At 39.1% G+C, this 23,238-nt stretch overlaps 1 protein-coding gene and 1 non-coding gene across 2 annotated transcripts in view; one reads left to right on the top strand and one right to left on the bottom strand.

The window, feature by feature from the left end:
- The window catches only part of Trim44 (tripartite motif-containing 44), a 135,179-nt gene that overhangs the window by 99,794 nt on the left and 12,147 nt on the right, over nucleotides 1-23,238 (top strand). The gene's annotated exons all lie outside the window — the stretch shown is intronic.
- LOC120101996 (U7 small nuclear RNA) lies at nucleotides 8,311-8,374 on the bottom strand. Its single transcript, XR_005503041.1, has one exon. It is a non-coding gene; the product is annotated as a U7 small nuclear RNA (small nuclear RNA).

Below are 23,238 nucleotides of genomic sequence, written 5' to 3'. Positions count from 1 at the left end.
AAGGATCCTTGTTCCCTAATACAGGAAACAGGGTGGATTCATGCCTCACTGATGGTGTTATAATGTGTTATATAATGCCATGATAAATCTTATCAGATAACTTTGGCGATATTGAATCACTTTATTATGAATTTAACTGTTAGTAAATACTAACTGTTGTGATAGAGATGGAAATATTTGGTTTCTGGCTATCAGCATGAGCAGGTAAGAAATAACTCTTCTGATATCTGCTCACCTAATAAGGCATGGCTTTCAGTAAGACTCAACAACTAAGTTTCTGCTTCTTCAGCTCTAACTCGTGCTGTCATCAACCACTGGACTACCCTGAATAAAGATGTAATAGAAGGTGATGTGTGTTCCCCATCACCATGGTTCTGTGTGTTATAGAATTTTCATTTTATTCATGAGCCAGAACTATTTTAACAATAAGAATAATATTAAGCAGGGTGTTATCAAGGTGCTTCCTTGAGTTAGGATGAGAGGAATAAAAGCATGGAGGCTAATATTTACTTGAATGGAGATAGGAGCAAAGAAAAGACTTGTAATCATCCAAGGCTCTCCTCCTCCATCCCTCAGATTTCTTTTGCAATTGATAATCCTTGATGCTGCTGCTCTGTTCCAGGAGGGAGAATCAGGAAGGAGGTTAGAGGCACTGACAGTTCTGTTTCTCTACTGTGCTTGGAATAATGGAGAAACATTCTCATAAACATTCTCTGTGTTTGTGAAAGGAGGACATTAACATATATATACATGTGCAAATACACAAATACATATACCCAAGATTTGTTAGTTGGAGAAAGACAATTTAGTACAGTCCAGACAGCATGGCCTTTGAAATTAAGATAAAAGTCAAAAGTCATACCATTTTCTAATGGATATAACCTTGGTAACTTTGTTGACCTGTGTGTGACCTTCAGGTTTTCTACCTGTACTGTGCAGGAACAAGGCTCAACACTCATATATTCAATAAGTGATGGATACAGTTAGAATTATATAGGCTCCTGATGATCCTGGCCCTGAGAACTTTCACCCAGGTAGAGGTAGTGAAATGGTGGGTAGCTGCAGGGGACATTTTAGTAATTGACAGTAGGAAAACTTCTCAAACTATAATCAGTCTAAGATGTTGCTTACTGTGCTGCACTGTAGTACTTTCTGGACCATAGTCTATAGTCTGTGAGTTCTGATGAAAGGTGACCTATAAAGGCCTACCACATAAGATGTTTTAAAGGAAGTTTAAGTGAAGAATGAAAATTAAAAGCTCAGTGATTCATTTTAGGTGGCCCAAAGAGAGCATTTAACACAGATTCAAGCTTTGAGCATAGGCACAGAACAGAATTTAACGAAGTCTTACTGTTAATATCCTGATAATGGCAGGCACCCTGCAAAGTAGCTTGTCTCCTTGATTTCATTTTACTACCCAGGAAAATCCTATGATGTAGTTGAAATTACTTAAGAAGCTGCATACTTTATTGAAGGTCACTATAGTGACCATCTTGGTTGTCAACTTGACACACCTGAGAAAAGGAAATCTCCATTGAGTAATTGCTTCCATCAGATTGGCCAGTAGGCATATCTGTGTGACATTTTCTTGATTGATAATTGATGTGGGTGGGCCTAACCCACTGTGGGTATCATATCAGTAAGTGATAGACACAGTTAGAAGGCAGATGGACCTTGGAGCCAGAGAAACCTCCTATGGTTTCTGCTTTGTCTCCTGCCTAAGTTCCTGCCTTGGCTTTCCTCAGTGATGTCAGATGGGATCCCCCCCATGACCACACCTGCCCTTCCTACGCACACACAGAGCACAAGTGCTCATGGTCATAGTTTTTATTCACAGCAACAGAAATCACACTAGAACAGTCACACAGTAAAGGCTAGGATTGAAACCGTCTCTTAAAGTATAAATCTTAGAGTACATATTTTCCACTATACTGCTTGCTATTAGATCACTGAGCCCACTTGCCTAATTCAATAAATATAATTTCCAAATTGCAAGATAGAAATAAAATCTATGATGTATTTTCAGTAATCTAAAACTTTAATGAAAAAATCTTAACATTAAGCTGTACTCATGAATAAAAATGCCACCTTTATTTGTTTAGGATAAAGTTAGTAATAATACTTTTCTCCTATGAAGACCTGATTAATATATCTAATTATTCGTCAAATATATTCCTATAATTATAGTCAATTAATATATTTAATTCTTATATAGAAGCTAATTAACTACTTGAAATGCTTTTGTTAGAAGATTAAGACTGTCATGCATTGCCTGTTACTCTCTTTGCAGTGTGGTAAGTAAGAATTTACCTCACAAAACTAAGAATTCCAAAATCTGAAGTCCATTGAGGGTAAGTGAGGGCCCTTGAATATAAAGGATTATGAACTAGGTCTAAAGAGGTGGCTCAGCAGTTAACAGCACTTGCTGCTCTTGCAGAGGACCAGAGTTCTGTGCCCCACACTTAAAATTGGACAGCGACCACCTGTACCTCCTGCTCCATGATATCTGACACCCTCATGTATATCAACACACATGCACTCAAATACATACGAAAATATTTTTAAATTTATGAGATACTAATTGAATTTTAAGACTGCAAACTTAAGTCATTAATCAAATCTGTCCTAAAGGTATGTTTTGTCTGCCTTGAATAGTTTTAAATTTTCAGATCAGCATTTAAAATCCAAATTTTAAATACTTCATTGTACCACAGTCTTTTTTAACCCAGTTCATTTACTAATTCTACCTGTCATAAGATAGAATCTTCCAACCTAAGGAAAGTCATAATCTAGTTGATTGTTTTTTAAGTTAATTTCTTATGAATATATATTCAACTTTATTGCGGTATACTTCTTTTTTTTTTTGGAGCTGAGGATCGAACCCAGGGCCTTGAGCTTGCTAGGCAAGTGCTCTACCACTGAGCTAAATCCTCAACCCCTGCGGTATACTTCTAAAATATAATTTTACTTCCATAAATTACAATACCAGTCAGTACACACATGCATCAAATACAATAAACATTTGTTATAAGATAAAACAAAATGCAGTTTTTATTCTATTTTTGTTTTTTGGTTTTTGGTTTTTTTTTGCTGATTCAATAGTGCTTTTGAGTCTAATGATTAAAATTTGGCATTCTCAAAGGTAAAGTGGTTCCCATGAATGAGAACTTTTAGCCATCAACATTGAATCCGTCCTAGAGAGGGGCAAAGCAAAGCTTCTCCTGTACTTCTGAGAACCAAGATTCATGACATTATCATATTACAGTATTCTTTGATTATTGTTTTTCTGCTGCAAAATAATAACATCTAATGGTATTATAGAGTATTTGTCTTATTTTTATTGGATTTTATGTATTTACATTTCAAATGTTATCCCCTTTCCCAGTTCCCCCCTTCACCTACTCCCTGTCTCCCTGCTTCTGTGAAGATGCTCTCCCTTCCACCTCAACACCCTGGCATTTCCCTACAATGGGGAAATAAGCCTTCACGGGACCAAGGGATTCTCCTCCTATTGATGCCAGACAATGCCGTCTTGTGCTACATATGCAGCTGGATTATTTTTAATTTAAGAAAGTATCTAACATCCTTATAGGTACCAAGGCATGTTCAGAACTTACTTGCTAGAATGTAGTCATTAATAGCATAGGATTTGGTATCACAAAGGCCTAATTAAGCCAAGTGTGGTGGAGTGAAGTGCCTATACACATAGCACTTGGAAAGGATGAGGCAGAAGAATTACAAATTTGAGACCAGTTTGCAAGACCTAGAAATTAGAGAGGGAGACGGAGAGGGAAAGCACTTTCTTAATTAAGAAGGTAGTTTATATAAGCTTTTCAGCCTTAGGTTTCTTGTCTATAGGTTGGAGATATTCTTAGTAATAATGATTACCATTTAATAACTGCTCAGGGCTTGGTAACTTACCACTAGGTCTACACATGCAATTGGCATTTATTTAGTACTTACTGATGAACAAATGAATAAAAAGAATGAAATGAATGTAAGGTATTGAGTTTTTTCCAAAGGGCTGTGACAAGTATTCTCTCCAGCAGGCCTTGAGGCTTTGAATGCTCTGGTTCGATAAAAACCAAAGGAGTCATGTTTTGGAAGCATCAACACAGTTCTCTAGAATGGATCTGTGTCCTTACTGTAGTGGGTGCATTAGCCATTTAAAATAAATGAGCGGCTCTTCTACGTAAGAACAGAGACAACACGGAACTGCTGTGCAGCGCTCGAGCTTCACTCGACCTACTTAAAGAACTACCCTTTCCCGTTCCGGCCTGAGTGAAGCAGGCTGGTGGGCCAGTGATACCCAGGAATTAAGAAGTTTTTGGAACCCGGGAGGTCGCAGACGACTGCTCTGTGGCTGTTATCATGCCACAGAATGAATATATTGAATTGCACCACAAGCGATATGGATATCGTTTGGACTACCATGAGAAAAAGAAAGAAGGTCTGGAGGCCCATGAACGTTCAAAGAAAGCAAAAAAAAAAAAAAAAGATCGGCCTGAAGGCTAAGCTCTATCATAAACAGTGCCATGCCGAGAAAATACAAATGAAAAAGACCATTAAGATGCATGAAAAGAGAAACATCAAGCAGAAGGATGACGAGAAGACTCCATAGGGAGCAGTTCCTGTCTACCTGCTGGACAGAGAGGGGCAGTCAAGAGCAAAAGTATTTTCCAACATGATTAAGCAGAAACAGAAAAGACAGGAAAATGGGAGGTCCCTCTACCCAAAGTTCGTGCCCAAGGAGAAACAGAAGTATTGAAAGTTATTTGAACAGGAAAAATAAAAAAGAAGGCATGGAAGAGAATGGTTACAAAAGTCTGCTTTGTTGGTGATGGTTTTACAAGAAAACCAACTAAATATGAAAGGTTCATTAGGCCAATGGGTCTACGTTTCAAAAAAGCCCATGTTACACACCCTGAGCTGAAAACTACCTTTTGCCTGCCTATACTCGGTATGAAAAACAATCCCTCATCCCCATTATATACAACCCGGGTGTGATCACCAAAGGTACAGTCATTGAAGTGAATGTGAGCGAGCTGAGCCTTGTGACACAAGGAGGCAAGGTGATTTGAAGAATGTGTGCTCAAGTTACCAATAATCCTGAAAATGATGGGTACATAAATGCAGTCTTGCTGGTTTGACAGTGACGTCATACAAGTCATTCCACTCACTATGGAAGGCTACAGTGTCAGGAAAACACCATCGCAGTGATCTTTCTGAACTACCAATCAGCCTTACCCCATGTGCAGTCATCAAGAAGTAGTTATTAGATTGTAAAGGAAAATAAAACACTGCCCAATTTTAAAAAAAATTAAATAAATGAGCATCAAGTAAGAAGTGAAAAGTAAATCATGTTTTAGGGCAGACACATGCTCAGGGTCTTGAAAATGTACTCAAGTCTTGGCCTGTGGGCTCAACTTCATGACAACTTGATGTTATTGCTTTACACAATGGTTCTCAATCTGTGGATCATGACCCCTATGGGGTTACAGATGAGATAGTTACATTATGATTTATGGCACTAGCAAAATTACAGTTATAAAGTAGCAATGAAATGATCACCACAACATGAACGGAAGGTTGAGAATCAAAGCTCTAAAATATCAGGACATTTACTAAGGAGACTTGAAATGGGTAAAATATTAGACCACTTTGCTGGGAGACCTACACTGCTTCCTCAAAGCAAAGAATTAGCCAACTGTCATATCCTGTTTCATGATCCTCTGAACCAGTTTTCTCATAGAGATGAAACTAAAGCTCTATTCTAGTTGCTATGCATTTTGTAAGGACTGGACCAGGACTTTTGCTTTTTCCTCAACACCACATAGCCTCCCAGAGTGTACCTCATTGCTCATAGCATGCACCAATTCATCAACTCCAATCCCTCCTCTAAGAGGAGACCAAGATCATCAGATTAGGTGTACTAAGTGAATACATGAGGTACTTTTTTTTCTTGTTTTCAAGTCATATTTTTTAGGCGTTTGAACACAGCCCTTGATGCCAAGATGCCAGATAAATATATCTTTATCTTTGGTAGAATCTTATTCTACTGGAAAAAGAGACATAAAAAGAAGAAAAGGAAAAGAAAAACCTAACAAAGCTGATCATAGTGACACATACCTATAGTACTAGGACTAAGGAAGTAGAAGCAGGAGGAAGATTAGAGCCAGCCTGGACTACATACACACTGAGACTCTGTCCTGGAAAAGCAAAGTAAAACTAACCACTAAATAACAAACTCATTTCAGATGGAAATGTTATAGAGAATATGAGCCAAAGAGAAGTGAGTCAGAAGCATGGGGGAGCAAGCTGCTATAGATACAGTGAGGAAAATGCTCAAAGGATTGAAGGAGGCTTGTGAGTGGAAAGCTGACTAAACCAAGGAGCTAGCCAAGCCACAACGAATAGAAGAGGTGGATGTGGAGCTTCAGTTAAAGAGCACAGAGCTCCAGTCCTACATGAGACCACTACATGTTTAGACTTCTTTTTCCTGCTCTCATGTGTTTTTAATAACTATGGAACGTGTTTCCAACATATCTTAATTACAATATAGTCATACATCAGCAACATGGAACCCTTCTGAGAAACGTGTGATTAGTCATTGTGTAAATGTATAAAATGAACTTTTAAACAGCTGTGATATCATTAAGCAGTATAATATACCACTTGCATACGTAATGGTTCTGTTGACCAGTGTGTCATTCATTGTGCATTCAGTATTACATTATTTAGTGTTATTATTTTGGGGGTATTTTGGAAAGAAAGCTAATGATCTTACTCTAAGAAGGGGGCAATTTATAAATCCCAGAGACAAGCTGACTTGTGAGCGGGTGAGAGCATCAGAGTTTATGTTGTTTTCTGTCAGAGAACTACCTAACTTTATGTGCATCCTGAGTTGTAGACCACAGAAGGAATGGTCAGTACTTGATGCAACAGGAAGTTTCCAGTCTTGATCACTAGAATGGAACTTGGACACCTCAGAAGGGAACTGCTGAGTGATGTGAACATGTGTTTTGGTGCCAAGTAAGATTACTACCAAGAAAGAAGGAAAACAAAAAATAGTAAATAGCCAAGAAAGAAATAAAACTATTTTGTGTAAATAAGAGTAGATTAAGTATATGGTATAAAATACTTTGAGGAATGGAGAAAAAGGCATGAACTCACTGAATCACGTGAAGTAACTATTAAAATGCTAAAGACAACAGTACTGTCTTTACCCATGCTTTTCTCAACTCAGAGGCAGGATAAGGAAGCTATAACTTAAAATGCAGGTAACTTTGAATACAATGATATCAAATCAGAGTTCCAGAAAACAGATTGAAATACAATTCAAATGTGTATAGAAAGTTGACTCTATTGGTAAAATATATACTTTCATGAAGACTCAAATTTGATGCCCAGAGCCCATGTAGAAATGTCAGGTGCGGTTTACAATTTTAACCCCAGCTCTGAGGAGGAGAGACCTGAAGATTCCCTGGGGCTCACAGACCACCCAGCCTAGCCTATACACAGTGACCTCCAGAGTAGTGAGACCCTGTCTCAAAAAACACAAGTAAAAGAAGGTGGATGAGATCTGAAGAATAAAACCTGTGTCCATACAAAAAGAATATTATGTAAGTTAGTGATCATTGCCAACGACCAGCCTTGACCATGTCCCAGTTCTGACAGGAAGGGTGTTTGGGAGCATCAGAAAGAAACAACTCAAGGTCAAAGTGTTGGTCCAAGCTGGCAGTCTGTGTTCTGTCAAGATGGCTCCCTAGACAGCTCTCTATAGATAGGGCTTGGCTCTGTAGTTTGCTTGAGACAGCTTTTCAGACTCAGACTCACTCTCTCTCTCTCTCTCTCTCTCTCTCTCTCTCTCTCTCTCTCTCTCTCCCCCTCCCTCCCCTCCCCTCCCCCTCTTTCCCTCCCTCCCCGTGTGTGTGTGTGTGTGTGTGTGTGTGTGTGTGTGTGTGTGTTCTGCTCAAGACAGCCTTTTCTTGCTATTCTTAAAAAACTCTCTTGTTGAGACACCAAGTTTTCTGCACAAGACAGCTCTCCCTGCTAGTAAAATTATGAAAGCTCTCTAGATAGCTCATGGGTTTTCTGACCAAAGTCAGAAAAGCTGCTATAAAAAATTGTTGAATTTTTCAATCAAGTCAGAAATCCTGTTAGAAAAATTCTAAAAGTAATTCTTGGGTTTTCCAATCAAAATAAAAAATAAAATTTCTAAAAGCCCTGTGTTCACTCTTTAAGACAGCCTTCTCTGGATAGCTGCTAGAAAACATTTTTAAACAGTTGTATTCGCTCTCTAAGAAGTTCTTGGGATTTCCTACCAAGGACAGAAATCCAATTAGAAAAAATTCTAAAAGAGCTTTGTTCTCTCTCTAGAGATCTCCAGACAGTTCAGCTCTCCTTAGACAAAAAAAAAAAAAAAAAGAAAATTCTAAAAGAGAACCACTATGGCACTCTGCTAGCTCATGCAGACCAAAAGTTCAGTTTTTTATTTACATATCAATTCAGTTATTTATCTAACTTCCCTCTAGACCGTGCCACAAATCAACATTCCATGACCATAGCCCCTTGATATTTAGGAAGAGACAGCAAGCAATAAAAGCACAGACAGCAAAATAGCAAGACCGGACCCTGCCATGGAATTAACCACTCCTACCAAGCCTGGACCTAACTCACTATGTCCCAGACTGATCTTGAACTCAGGAATCTGCCTGCATTTGCATCTCTGCCTATCTCAGTATCTTTCTGACAAGCTGGCTCATAGCATAGCAGCCTCTGTTTCTTTCTATCTGTGAAGCTCCTTATACAGTTTATATTGCATCCTTATATTTTTGCATAGTTGAGAAATTATATATTTTCCAATTCGTGTTTTAGAGTTTTTATCCACAGCCTTTAGGACTGTCCTAAAAGTCTCAATGTTTACCATTTTGCTACAGATACAGACACACTCTCACCTCTTAGACTTGTACTATTTCTAACTAGCATGGAATCATTAACATTAACAGGGAGGGCATTCATTCCTTAGAGGTTTGTGAAAATATGTTCATTATTATACAAACGAGCCTTATGCCCACAGCAGCCATCTATACTTGTAGCGGCCTGTACCCTGTTAGCTCTGTTCCAGGGGCAAGAGCCATGTCATTCTACCCCACCAAGGCCTTGCCAGCAGGTTTAAAACCAAGGAAAGAAAAATCTTGGCAAAGAAAATATAAAGCCAAGTGTATGCCTTTGATTCTTCTGAGTACTTTCTGTGTCAGAGGCAGTTGCAAGAGTTGATCTTGCTTCAGTCATATGAGTCCTAGATCAAACTCAGGCAGCGTTGACATCAAGCTCCTTTACTCAGTCATCAGCAAACCTTAGGATTCCTTTTTTTTTTTTTTTTTTTTTTTAATGACTGAAAAGGGGCTGCAGCTTAAGATATTGTAGTCAGGCTCAAGCATGATGAAAGGACCATGTCTCTGTTAATCAAGGAAGTACACACTTTCCCAAGAGCATACTTAATAACCCTACTACCAAACCAGATTTTTTTCTATAATACACATTGCAGTAGGATTGCATGATGAATGTTAACTGCAGTGTAGGATACATATGCAAATACTCTTTAGTAGAATGAGCTGGGAACAACTACCAAGTCAATGAGTATGTAATATCTGACGAATATAAAATAGACTTTGTTTGCTGCTCATAGTAAGCTTGTGTGTTAGAAAGTGGGGGGTTTATTAATTCCACTTCATTTGGAGAAGTGATGCTGAAATCATAGTGTCACACACTTAGGAGTAGCAAAAACAAAAGGATTTTATTGATTATTTGTATGCCTACTATGCATTGCATGCTAAGCACTTTATCTATGTTGTTCTTTCCTCCCTTCCTGGGGCTGGTGGGAAGGGATTCAGCTCTCCTTATTTTGTAGATGTATCTGAATAACAGAAGTATAGACAAGTAGTAATGTAATTTGCCAGGTATCACAAAACTGGATGGGATGGAGCAGAAACAGAATTCAGACTTTATTAGTGCCAGCCTGGTGCTTTTCAAGCCTCTTCTACTTTTTATCTATCAAGACTTTGTCCCTGTGTATCTAGGAATGTACCATGCCACTGACATTGCCCAGAGCCCTTGTAGTTCTCTGCTCCTGTTTCTCCTTTTAATTTATGTAACCTATCCTGTTTCTTCATTATTGTTTTTATGAACACAGAATCTAGCAACACATTATTTTAAATGTTCTATCATTATGAATACATTTCCTTTCATTGTAATAGCACCAACTCTAATGGCTACATTTTGTTTTCATGCAGATGTCACTGGCGTTTTTGATGTTTCATTCTAATTTATGTTAGAAAATGAATGCTTAAAGTATTGCCCAGGCTCCCATTACTCCAGAGGAAATGAGGGGCACCCTGTGTGTGTGCATATGTTCTTGCATTCATGCAGCAGATACAATGGTTTGGTCAAAATGAATTGTGTGCCTGAAATGAGAGTCTAGGTCTTTTCTGGAAGGGCACATTGAAGAATATTTGTGTGCTTACTGGCAAACCTACACAAGCAGATTTCTTTGTGAATGTTTGGGCTACTCGGTAGGCATAAACTGTACTTAGATTTTGTAAGAAAATGAAAATGGTGTCCTCTAAGATCTCATTCTAAAGTGCACAGCCACCAGGGGTTGCTGTTATGCTTAGGACCTACCATCTGCTTGTCTGTCAGCCACACATTGACATAACCATCAGTGTTGAGAGTGAATAGTGAAAGAACCCCACTTGGAAGCAGAATAAGCTGAGATTGGGAGTAGTGAGGATTGACCTTCATAGTAAGAGTTGGGTTGTATAGTAAAGGCTAAGTATGGATGTAAGCTCTGGAAGCTTGGCGGAAGGTGGAGGGGAGGGTGTAGACTTCTATTATCCAAGAAGTTAAGTCTTTTGTTTGCACAATGTATCTACACATGATGGTGTGGCCACTCAGCCTGTCTATAGGGATGCATTATGGGAGACTTACATATACATACACAGTTTATCAGACACATTTTCTGAGCTTAGCAGTTAAAGAATGCCTGGGGGGAGAAAACCTTGTAAGAGCCAGTATTATGAATCTTTATTCACAAGTTGTAGGAATTAAACGGTAAGAGGGCTTATAGTCCACAGACCATAATAATATCCTAAGGAATAGTACATGCTTGTATTACACCAGCTAAATCGTGTATCTAGGAATGCCCCCATAATAAAGTTTGATTACTTCATTTAAGATCACTGATTTATTAAATCCAAGACAAGATAGTAGTTGTAAACTAAACATAGAATGTGTTAGTGTATTATGTTTTATCTGTATATACTATATATATATATATATATATATATATATATAAAGACGAATGTGTTAAGGGTTCAAAAAAAATGTTCATTTACCTCAAACAAATGTTACCCAAAAAAGGAGGGGTAGGGAAGAGAGGAAGAAAAGGCTTAGACTTTTTCTAGAAATTGGCTTAGGGAAAGTTAAAATGCTCTCTGTATCTTTATGAGATAGTAAGTTCTAGCAGAATTTTATACCTGAAAGTCTATCCAAAAATTCATTATGGAACTTCCGGTGTCTCCTTTTCTGTGGCATGGGGGGGGATTTTTTTCCTTCTCTGAGTCTTTCAAAATTTAATTTTTACACAAAGTATCACCTGACTCCTTTGTCAATAACTGGAAGAACTAATTTCCTTGTGCCTGTCCAGAAATACAAGCAATGATGAAACCAAGCAATAATGTTAAAGAAGTTATTTTCTGCCCCTTTATGCTACAAAGCTACTAATACTTGTCCTAGAAACCTACTAGTACTTTGCACAAATTCTGTCTAATCAAATGCCTAGTTTTAAGGGATTAGTTAAAATGCAAATAAATAACTGTCAATTGTACCTCTGATCCCCATATTTGAGTTTAAACACTGAGTGACTGATATATCTGTAGGAAGAAACATCAAGAGAACAAAAACATTTGAGACCTGAGTCTGGGCAGTCAGCCATAATGTTCACCATTTCCTCAGGGAAGTGATTTGAAGAACATTTTATTTTTGCTGTGGGCAGGGTTGGCCTTTTTTCAGCCTACAAAGCCTTTTTGAAAGGGACATGGAGATGAAGGTGCAGAGAGAAGCTGCCCCCTGCAGTGTCTGCTACAGCTTTTTGTGGACTGAACATAGGAGGTAAGTGCAGTTTACCACCAGACCAAGTTTACATCAGAATTGCAGGAAGACTGAAACTCAAACAAAGGAAACTTTTGGTCTGTGCTCCTCAGACTTCAGCCATTATAGGTGAGAGCAGGAATATTCTGGTAACAGTCTGATTCTCTCTCATTTCACTGCTCTTTGTTTAAATAAACTGTCAGGGAAGCCTAAAAACCAGCCTGATCATTGCTTCTGTTGAGATGCCCATGTTAACAGAGTGCCTAACAAATCTACCTTTGCAAACTCTAAACCAGAGCAAAACCACTTGCATCAATTCACCCCACAGATCTTTGACCCTCTGAATGCTCAATGTTCCTGACCTTCCACATACATCTAATTTCTGCAAAGCTCTTCAGCTCTAAAATGACTGAAGCATATGGGAGAGGGCTGGCCCTAAAGAAAATGTGACTATGTCACAATCCCTGTCCCCTGTACTTCCACTGCAGTTCTTTTGTCTTGTTTGACTTTGTTTTTTTTAACTATAAATACTATTTATTGAATGAGAACAAACTGATGTCAGCCTATGAGCTTTATAAACTATTAATCAAAAATAAAACAATAGCTACATTAGTAGTTTATTTAAAAAAAATATTGTCCTGTGCTAGAGCCTTAGTAAGGTTTCCCGTTTAGGCCCACACCTACACTATTACATAGGTTATATATGACACATTTTACAGCTGAGAGCACTGGAATTCAGAGAGACAAATGACACCCCCAAAGTTTACTTGGTTTATTTTCTTTATTTTATATACCCACCCTTTTCTTTGGTAAGATCAAAGAAAGATCCACCAGAGAGATTGTATTATAGTCTACCTGAGACCAGTAGTTTGAAACGTCTTTTGATCGGGTGCATAGAAGCTCTACCATGCTTTGCATTGTGCCCATCCATCTCCTAATTAATAAGGATGCAGACTTGACAAAAATCCACAGTCAGCCTCCACTTTCTAGTTCTTGAAAACCATGGGTTTTTTAATTGGCCAAATGTGGGCTCTAGCTGTGGCTATGTCTCCAACTTCCCTGAGCCTCAGTCTTTTCATATATAAAGCATAGCCATCCATGCCAATTAAAACAATTAAAAGATAAGTAGGGGGATCATTTTGCTTTTTACATACACCAGTGATTCCAAGCTTCCATTGCATTTAATTTTCCAGGGCTTAGTCTGCCCATTCTCTTCAGTGAACAAATGATTATTACTAACAGCCAGTGGGTTAGGCCCACCAGGTCCCCTACTACTTACTATAAGTAGTTTGACTGGAGAGATACTTAAGAGTATCAATTTGTGGAGAAATAGCCATCTCTCCAAATCAACAACAACAAAAATTCTCAGGGGCTTTATTTAAACTTGAGAGTTGTTAAATTTATTTATTTATCTGAAGGTCCTTAAAAATAGTTTAATAAAGGAGTGTCTTGTTGTCTCAGAGCAAATGATCTTAGTTAAAAAAAAAAAACAAAAACAAAAGAATTCCCTTCTCCTAGAAGTGATGCATGAAATCGTTATTTTGTAACCATTCCTCCACACGTATTGTGGCCTCAGTGAAGATAGCCAGGGAATGTTTTAAATACAGTGGGTTGGGAAAGCAAAACAGTCTATGTATTTTCTGTTTACTTCTCATGCTAGTGTACAGAGCTGTCTGTAATGCATTGTTCTATATTAAACAAGGCAGGTTGAGGCTCAGAACATAAGAATCTTGAGACTTGTAACTCTTTAAGGAAGAAGGGAGCAGAACATTATGTTGTGTGTTTACTGTAGGCAGACATTGTCCTCATAACATTTAATGGAAATGTGGATCATTTACCAGTGTTTCCTATGCTATTCATAAAGAGTCACAAGCAAGAAAACTGAGGCCAAGGAGGGTCAGTTTTGCAGGAGAGTTACTAAGTGAAAGGATTGACTAACCCTTGTTTCTCTTGAGTCTGAAAAGCAAAATTGTAAGTTTTGGCAGCAGGGAAGCCTGTCATCCAGATTGTTGGCAGATGACCCTCAATTAGGCAGACTTAGCAGGTGATTAGGCTTTACTCGGGGCATTGTCCCCTGGTTTTTTTGTTTTTTAATTTTTACACTGAAGATTTTATTCCCCTCCCAGTCCACCCTCCTACGGTTCCACATCCCATTACTCCACCCCCACCCCTGTCTCCACTAGGGTCTCCCCACCTCGCTAGACTTCTAAACTCCCTGGGCAGTTTCATGAGGGTTAGATGCATCTTCTGACTAAACCCAGACTCAAGAGTCCTCTGCTGTATATGTATTGGGGCCTTCACATTAGGAGGTGTTTGCTGCCTGGTTAGTGATCCAGTGTCAGAGATCTTATGGATCCAAGTTAATTGAGACTGCTGGTCCTCTTTACAGGGTCACCCTCTTCCTCAGCTTCCTCCAGCTTTTCCCTAATTCAACCACAGGGGTCAGCAGTTTCTTTTGATTGGTTGGGTGCAAATATCTGCATCTGACTCAGCTGCTTGTTGGGTCTTTTGGAGGGTAGTCATGATAGGCCCCTTTTTGTGAATGCTCCATAGCCTCAGTAATGATGTCAGGCCTTGCGCCCCCCTCACCCCCACCTGGATCCCCTCTGGGGTCTGTCCCTGGATCTTTTATTCCTCAGACACCTCTCCATGTCCATCCCTGTAGTTCTTTCAGACAGGAACAATTATGGGTTAGAGTTTTGACTGTGGAATAGCAAACTCATCCCTCTCTTGATGTCTTTCTGCTAGAGGTGGGCTCTACAAGTTTCCTCTTACCACTGTAGGACATTTCATCTAGGGTCCCCACCCCCCAAGTCCTGAGGGTTTCTCACCTCCTAGGTCTCTGGTGCATTCTGGAGGGTCCTTCCAACTTCCTACCTCCCAGGGTCACCTGTTTCCATTCTTTCTGCTGGCCCTCAGGGCTTCAGTCGTTTTCCCCCACCCAATACCAAATCATGTTCCCCTCCCCCACCCTACAACCCACCCCACCCCCATCCTCTTTCCCTCTCTAGTCCCTCCCTCTCTTCCCCTTTGTGGTTGCTTTCTTCTCCCTCCCAAGTGGAACTGAGGCATCCTCACTTGGGCCCTTCAGCTTGTTGATCTTTTTGAGTTCTGTGGACTGTATCTTGGGTATTCTGTACTTTTTTTTTCTTTTTCTTTTCTTTCTTTCTTTTTTTTTTTTTTTGACTAATAATCCACATATTAATGAGTACATACCATACATGTCCTTTTGGGTCTGAGTTATTACCTCACTCAGGATGGTATTTTCTAGTTCCATCCATTTGCTGGCAAAACTCAGGATGTCCTCATTCTTAGTGGATGAGTAGTATTCCATTGTGTAAATGAACCACATTTTCTGTATCCATTCTTCCGTCGTGGGACATCCCGGTTGTTTCTAGCTTCTGGCTATCATAAATAAGGCTGCTATGAACATAGTGGAGCACATGTCCCTGTGGCATGATGGGGCATCTTTTGGGGATATTCCCAAAAAAGAGTAGTATTGCTGTAGATCTTTAGGTAAATCTATTTCCAATTTTCTGAGGAACTTCCAAATTGATTTCCAGAATGGTTGTAACAGTTTGCAATTCCACCAGCAATGGAGGAGTGTTCCTCTTTCTCTACATCCTTGCCAACATGAGGTTTTGATCTTAGCCATTCTGATTGGTTTAAGGTAGAATCTCAAGGTTGTTTTGATTTGCATTTCTCTGATCACTAAGGACTAGGAACATTTCTTTAGGTGCTTCCCAGCCATTTGAGATTCCTCTGTTGTGAATTCTCTGTTTAGTTCTATAACATATTTTTTGGATTGGATTATTTGGTTCTTTGGTGGTTAGCTTCTTGAGTTCTTTATATATTTTGGATATTAGTCCTCTATTGGATTTGGGGCTAGTGAAGATTTTTTTCCCAGTCTTTAAGTTGCCAATTTGTCTTACTATGTCTTTCGCCTTACAAAGGCTTTCCAGTTTAATGAGGTCCCATTTATCAATTCTTAATCTTAAAGCGTGAGCCATTAGAATTCTGTTTAGGAAATTTCCCCCATGCCAATGAGTTCAAGGCTCTTTCCCACTTTCTCTTCTATTAGATTCAGTGTATCTGAATCTTGATCCTCTCTGACTTGAGCTTTGTGCAAGGTGATAAATAGGGTCTATTTTCAGTTTTCTGCATACAGACAGCCAGTTAGACCAGCACCATTTATTGATGATGCCTTCTTTTCTCACTGTATATTTTTGGCTTCTTGTCAAAGATCAACTGTGCTTAAGTGTGTGGTTTTATTTCTAGGTCTTCGGTTCTATTCCATTGATCAACCTGTCAGTCTCTGTACCAGTACCATGCAGTTTTTATCACTATTGCTCTGGAGTAGAGCTTGAGGTCAGGGATGGTGATTCTCCCAGCTGTTCTTTTATTGCTAAGAATTGTGTTTGCTATTCTGGGGCTTTTTCCTTTCCAGATGAATTTGAGAATTGCTTTTTCCATGTCTTTGAAGAATTGTGTTGGGATTTTTGATGGGGATTGCATTGAATCTGTAGATCACCTTTGGTAGGATGGCCATTTTTACTATGTTAATTCTACCAATCCATGAGCATGGGAGATCGCTCCATTTTCTGAGATCTTCTTTGATTTCTTTCTTGAAAGACTTGAACTTATTGTCATACAGATCTTTCACTTGTTTGGTTAGTTACACCAAGATATTTTATATTATTTGTGGCTATTGTGAAGTAAGTTGTTTCTTAACCTGTTTATCATTTGTATAAGAAGGCTATTGATTTATTTGAATTAATTTTATATTCAGCCACTTTGTTGAAGTTGTTTATCAGCTGGAGTTCTTGTACTCCTCTATCTGGCAGAGCCTTATAGTAGGGCCAACAGAGAGTGATTGTTTCACAAGTATCATAAATAAATACCATGACACTAGACTTGTGTTGAGATAAACATGAGCAGATCCCGATGGAGTGCGAAGTTAAAGAATTGTGTGATTTTAATGTCATAGGAAAATTGGCTTTAGGAAAAACTGAGAGGAAAGTAAATGTGTTTTTAACAACCCTTACCTGTGTTTAGCACCCTGTTCACACATACTAGTCCTAGCCCCTTAAAGCTGGGCATTTTTCTTTCTCCAGTAAAGCCTAACCATCCACCTTCATCCCACCAACTCAGTAATTACAACTGGCTCCTCTAGTAACTCATTGGTTCTCTCCTGGGTTATGGTAGTCCCACGGCCAGCTTTTAACTCAAGCAGATGAACAAGTCAAATATATGACAAGAATAGTTAGGAACTCTGTTTTTTCCCTTGTTTCATTTGTTTTTTCCAAGAGATTATTTCTTTCTTTTTTTTTTTTTTCTTTTTTTGGTTCTTTTTTTTTTTTATTTTTTTTTTTTTTATGTTCTTTTTTTCGGAGCTGGGGACCAAACCCAGGGCCTTGCGCTTCCTAGGCAAGCGCTCTACCATTGAGCTAAATCCCCAAGCCCCCAAGAGATTATTTCTTTGTGCAGGACTGGCCTGCCTCTGCCTTCCAAGTCCTTCACCCACCCATTGAAGAACAACTTTTATAAAGAGAATTTTACTTACTGCCCTCTGCAGAGTTGTTGAAAGTTTGAAGACCTTAGATGCTTCTCACATGCTCTCTTATTCAGTATCTGTTACTTCCTCCAGTATGCAGAACACATTGAGTACAGAGCAGTCAGCTTTGTTTAGTTTAATCTAGATGATATGCAATAGATGGAAGGCTACCATGTTCAGTCCCCTGTGTGTGTGTGTGGTTCTCTCTCTTCACTCTTCCCTCTCTCCTGTTTGGTGTTGTCATGGGTTTGGGGGGTCTTCTAGTAATGACCAAACTGGTGCTGTTTCTCATCAGATAACACTGGAGTACAATCCAGAGCCTCTGGTAAGATTGACTGACTATAGGAACCCGTCTTAGGAACCTGTTACTTCTGTAGGTAACAGATGCTGAGTATGAGAACATGTGAGAAACATATAAAGCCTTCATTATTTTTAATAGGTCTGCAGAGGCCAATAAAAAACTCCTATCGAAGTTGCTCTTTAATGGGTGGTGGTGCACACCTTAAAACCAGCACTTGGGAGGTAGAGGCAAGCCAGCCTGGTCTACAGGGTGAATTCCAGGACAGTCAGGGCTATACAGAGAAATCCTACAGATTCCACTGAGTCTGTGTCTGCTGTCTGTCTTCTCAGCTTCTTGAATATTTGAATAGGGGACTAGTAGAGCCTTTATAGCATTTTTCCATTTCCTAGAGAAATATATAATAAACATATCCACTGCAAGAGGGGGAATAGGTGACGGAATCAGGCAGTAGAACAGGGACCCTCAGTTATCTTCTATAAATCATCTACTCAGAATCCTGGAGAAGTTGTTCCACAGAGACCCATGGCTTATTGGCAGAAGACATCTGTCTCCCCAGAGTTTCCTTTTGCCATTAAGAGAGTATTCTTACTGTCCCTGGCATGGGCCTTAGGATAGATAAGTTAATTTGGCCCCGGCAGAAAGGGAACCCCAGGCTCTGCATAGAAGCAAGTGTCTCTTATTCCAGACCCTTAGCATTAGAACACTGGCTCTTGACACTCTTTGATGCTGAGTCTCAGGCCAATCTTGATTATATGAATACATTTCAGCAGCCTGATGCCTGCCTACTTCCCCCTCGCAGAGTTTATATTGAGTTACCACTGGGTATTTGTTTTTCTTTTTTCCTAAAACATCTGTTTGTGCTGTCTTGGGGGAATGTTGCACAGAATGTAGCCTGAATATTTTAAACATTGCTCTTGTTCACATTTTGAAGTGCTAGCAGTGTGGTAGACGCCATATGGAGCTCTGACACTCTTCTCATCTTCTATTCTTTCCCGTCTACATCCCCTATCTTCTTAGGAGACATTTCAGGCATGACCCATGCATGAAAAGAAGCCTGAGAGCTGCTGATGAGTCACTTTCACTACTCTCCTCTGCTTTATCTTTAGCTATTCTGGACTCTTCGCAGCCCTATGACCATGCTAAGCTGTTTCACATCTTACAGAGCTTATTCAAGCTGTTTCATCTACCTGACATGCCTCCCTCCTGACTCCACTGTCTTCCTGAGAAGTACTGATCCATCTGTCAGTGATAAAGCCATTTCTTACTTGTCATGTGAAAGTCGCAATTTCTTTTTCTTGTAGTATGCAGAGCACCTACTTTTTTGCCCACTGAGGTCCTTAAATATATTTCATTCCTTTTCATTTGCACATAGTAGGGGTTCAGCTACTGTGAGATGAAAAAGACAAGTTATAGAAGTTACAAAAAAGATTTGAATGTGACTGAGTACTAATTATTAGGTAGTATGTTAAAGGCTTTCCATGTCTTATTTGTTTTCTACTCAGCTGTAGGGGGGAGCCTCGTGTTTTCATTTTCCTGAATAGCCCTGACATAAGCACCCATCATTTTTTATCCCATCATCTTGTTTCCCTTTCTTCATAGTACTTTCTACTCAGTACAGTTAGCTTGCATATTGTCTTTTCATTGGAAAGTATGCTCCATGAGAGCCAAACCCTTATCAGTCATTCTCAGCGCTATAAGGCGGGACCTATTAAGGTGCTTAATATATTGTAAATGTTCAATAAATATTTTCACTGAAAGGATAAATGATTTGATGACTTTATTCCATAGATCACTAAAATAATGGATGAGGTTAAATAGCTTTGTCAAAGGCACATAATTCAGATGACAGACCTGGTCAAGAATCCTGGTCATATTCTTAAGTAGATAATCTTATACTATCTTTCTTAAGAGTTCTCCAAATAGATAGACTTAATGACACTAGGAAAAGGCCTTCTTTTCTGTTGGATGTAGTTTCTCCACCTTTCACCTCATCAACCGAATGAGGGTTATGCTACCAGGAGAATGTGGCCTAAGTGCCAGGCCTGACCACTGGGTGTGTGAGGACACATCATCTGAACTTAATTTAGATTCGATTTTCCAGAAGAGAAAAAAGAAAATGAGACAAAAGTTGAAAACTACTACTGTAGAGTGTTTTATTCAAGCAAGCTTGGTGCTTCTGACTCTAGACAGACAGAACTGAAATTGACCTGGGGGACTCCGTTCTAAGTGTCTTTGTGACTCTGTTTCTCATGTGTCTTGGTGGTGGGTCTTTTGCATGACTGTTTGCTGGAAGCTAAGAGAAAAGGCTGCCTTTCAGCAAGGTTATAACAGGAAAGTTGAGACATTCTATAGTTGTAAAAGCTGAAAGGAATAAATAATCTAGCTGTTGTCTTACCCCCTTTGACATGTCTATTGGGAATTCTCCATAACATGAAAAACTTTTTTAGCAAATGTAACCAAAGTGAAATTTTGAGTCTGCTAGGGCCTTGGAAAATCTTTAGCATTGAGGCATTAGCTGGAAGCTAGTTGGATAGGTGCCAGGAGATTAACTTCACAAGCCTTCTAATGAATTGCCTAACCATCACTGAGTTTTCCTGTTAAGTGTTAAAACCAACAGACAGGCCTTGATTGTAGTAGCATTTCTGCCTAGCTCTGGAACCTTGAGACTTTCATACTTCATTTTCTTCATCTATAAAATGAAGGGGCTGCTACACAGTTACTGTAAAAACAATATAAAAACGTGAGCATAACAAATAATTATAACATTCCCATAGAGAGTGCTTGTAATGTGTCTATGTCCTCTTTTAACCAGTGTAGAAACTTACTGTTTATGTGTGCTAGAATATAATCTTGAAGATGAGTGTATGTGTTTTCTACTAGTATTTACAACCACATTCCATTGTGGCTTTCCCACTACTGGATCCAAGCTTCAAGTGACATTTCATCTGGAAGAATGTTTACTCTTTCAGGCTGGAAGACTTAATAACATTCTTATCTCTCTCCTACCATGGGTTGTTAAAGCAAGGGGTGAATGATTCAAACTCTTGCAGTTGGGTCTCTCTTGAGAATAGCTCACAGCTAGGTTGCAGAGCACTGGACGATTCCAAGCATGTAGCTGCTTAATACAGAAGCAAGATGAGAACCTCCTGCAAGGATATAAATAGGTATTTGAGGTTTTCTCATCAGAGATGTTAAATATAAGCTTGTTTCTGCTGTGCTCTTTTGGTTGTTTGGATGAGAATAGCCTCCATAGGCTCATATATTTGAATACTTGGTCTCCAGTCGATAGAACTGTTGGCAAAGAGTGAGGGGTGTGTGACCTTGTTGGAGGGGTATACTAGTGGAGGTAGGCTTGAAGGTCTTAGAACTCCATGCCATTCCCAGTTAGCTGTCAAGAGAAAAGTTGTCAGATACTGCTTCAGTGCCATGCCTGCCTATCTGCCTGCCTAGCCCTCCAAAATTGTAAGCCTCCAAAACTCTTTTCTTCTATAAAATGTTTGATCATGCTATTACAGCAATAGAAAAGTAACTAAAATAGCCCTCAAAGATAAGAGTTTTACCAGTCCATTGACCAGAACTGCCCTTTACCAGCAAGACTGTTCTTTTATAAGAGCAGTCATTGTTTATGATATAGCATTTTAATCTATACTTAGTATTGGAGTGATTATATAGACTTCATTTCAGTGACAACTAGAAAAGAAAATGGGTTCTCTGTTTACCTGTAAAAACAACTGTTTACCTATAAAACCTGTTAACATAGTTGTCTGAGCAATGTCTCTAGGACCAACAAGTGACATGGTCTGCTATGAAGGTTTCTTAAAATATTCATTCTTTATGTGATGATTTCAGTCGTTTACGTACTCATAAGATGTGTGACAAATATTTTACCATGTTCGGTCACATGCATGCATACACACTTGTGTGTATGTGTGTATACTCTATATCAATATATTCTCTAGATAGAACTTATATACATATATGCTAATCTCATTTAATTCCTTTTAGCAACTCTTTAGAATAGTTATTTACTAATTTCAAGTTACTAATTTCATTTTCAAGTAAAAGCACAGAACTCAAAAGCTCTACTAAATGGTAGAGCTGTGACTCAAATTGGTGTACTTAACTCCAAGATCAACATCCATAACTCTTAGTCATAGAAGTAGCATTAGTTTTTTAAGAGTTATAGTTCTTCCAACATAGAGTGATCTGCAGATTGCAGACCTTATCTCACAGTCATCATGAGCACACTGCTACTTTTCACATAGAGATGAGATTAGTGTCAAGAACAGTATTTATTGATCTTTTCCCCTTCTACCTTGGTAACTTGTACGATCTAGCAGCTTGCAGCAACAGAAATTTTGAGACCCAGATTTTATTAAATCTTAGGTTTAAGGAGTTTTTTGGGGGGGTGTTAAGGAAACTGCTTGAGATTTGGTTTCTATTATTCATATGCCAAGTGAAGATGAGAAAACTGGGTCAGGTGATTTCCTGAAGGTATAGGAAGCAGGGAAGGCAAAAGTTTGGGCTATTTTCTGCTTCTCATTTTTCACCCTCCTTGAGTTGCATGAACCCTAATGGAGGGTATGGAAAGGTTCCTCTTAATTCTTACCATGGAAGATCAGCAGTGTTATAAGATCCAAAAATGGTGGGGGAAGGAAAGAAGGTTGCAAACAGACAGTGTAATGTCAGAGAAAAGGAAAACTTATTAGGCTCCTGCCATTTGCCTCTAACAGGCATGAGCCCCTCTTCCTTCATCCTTTTCTCCCCTCCCCCTCCCTCTTGTTCTCCCTTCCCCCTCTCTCCTCCTTCTCCTCTCCACCCCAGTGCTACCTCAGTTTTCTGCATATGCTTTCAAATCATCCCATTTGTGGCAGGAGTATAGGTAAAATGAGCATTCTCACATTCTCCCTGTGTGAGTAGTGATTACAAATCAGCACACAATGATTTCTCCCACACATTTACCAATAGTGCATCAAGAACGTTTAGAAACACATACCCCCTCTTCCCTGACAAAAGGAACATCATCCTTTGGAAAGCATTACAGTAAAATGGAAATGTTGTGTCGCTGCTGTGATTCTAAGGCCTCCCACCTTCAGGAGTCAACCTATAGCAATTGTAGCCACCCTGACAGACATACGTGAAAGTATAACTGAAGTATCAAAGCTAAGAAATGGAACACTACCGGGACTGGGTGGATGAGGCACCTAAATATTGTCTATTGCAGATTCAGACA

Source organism: Rattus norvegicus, chromosome 3 (genome assembly GCF_036323735.1).
Source record: "Rattus norvegicus strain BN/NHsdMcwi chromosome 3, GRCr8, whole genome shotgun sequence".
NCBI lineage: Eukaryota > Metazoa > Chordata > Mammalia > Rodentia > Muridae > Rattus > Rattus norvegicus.
This window is presented reverse-complemented; position numbering and strand designations above follow the sequence as displayed.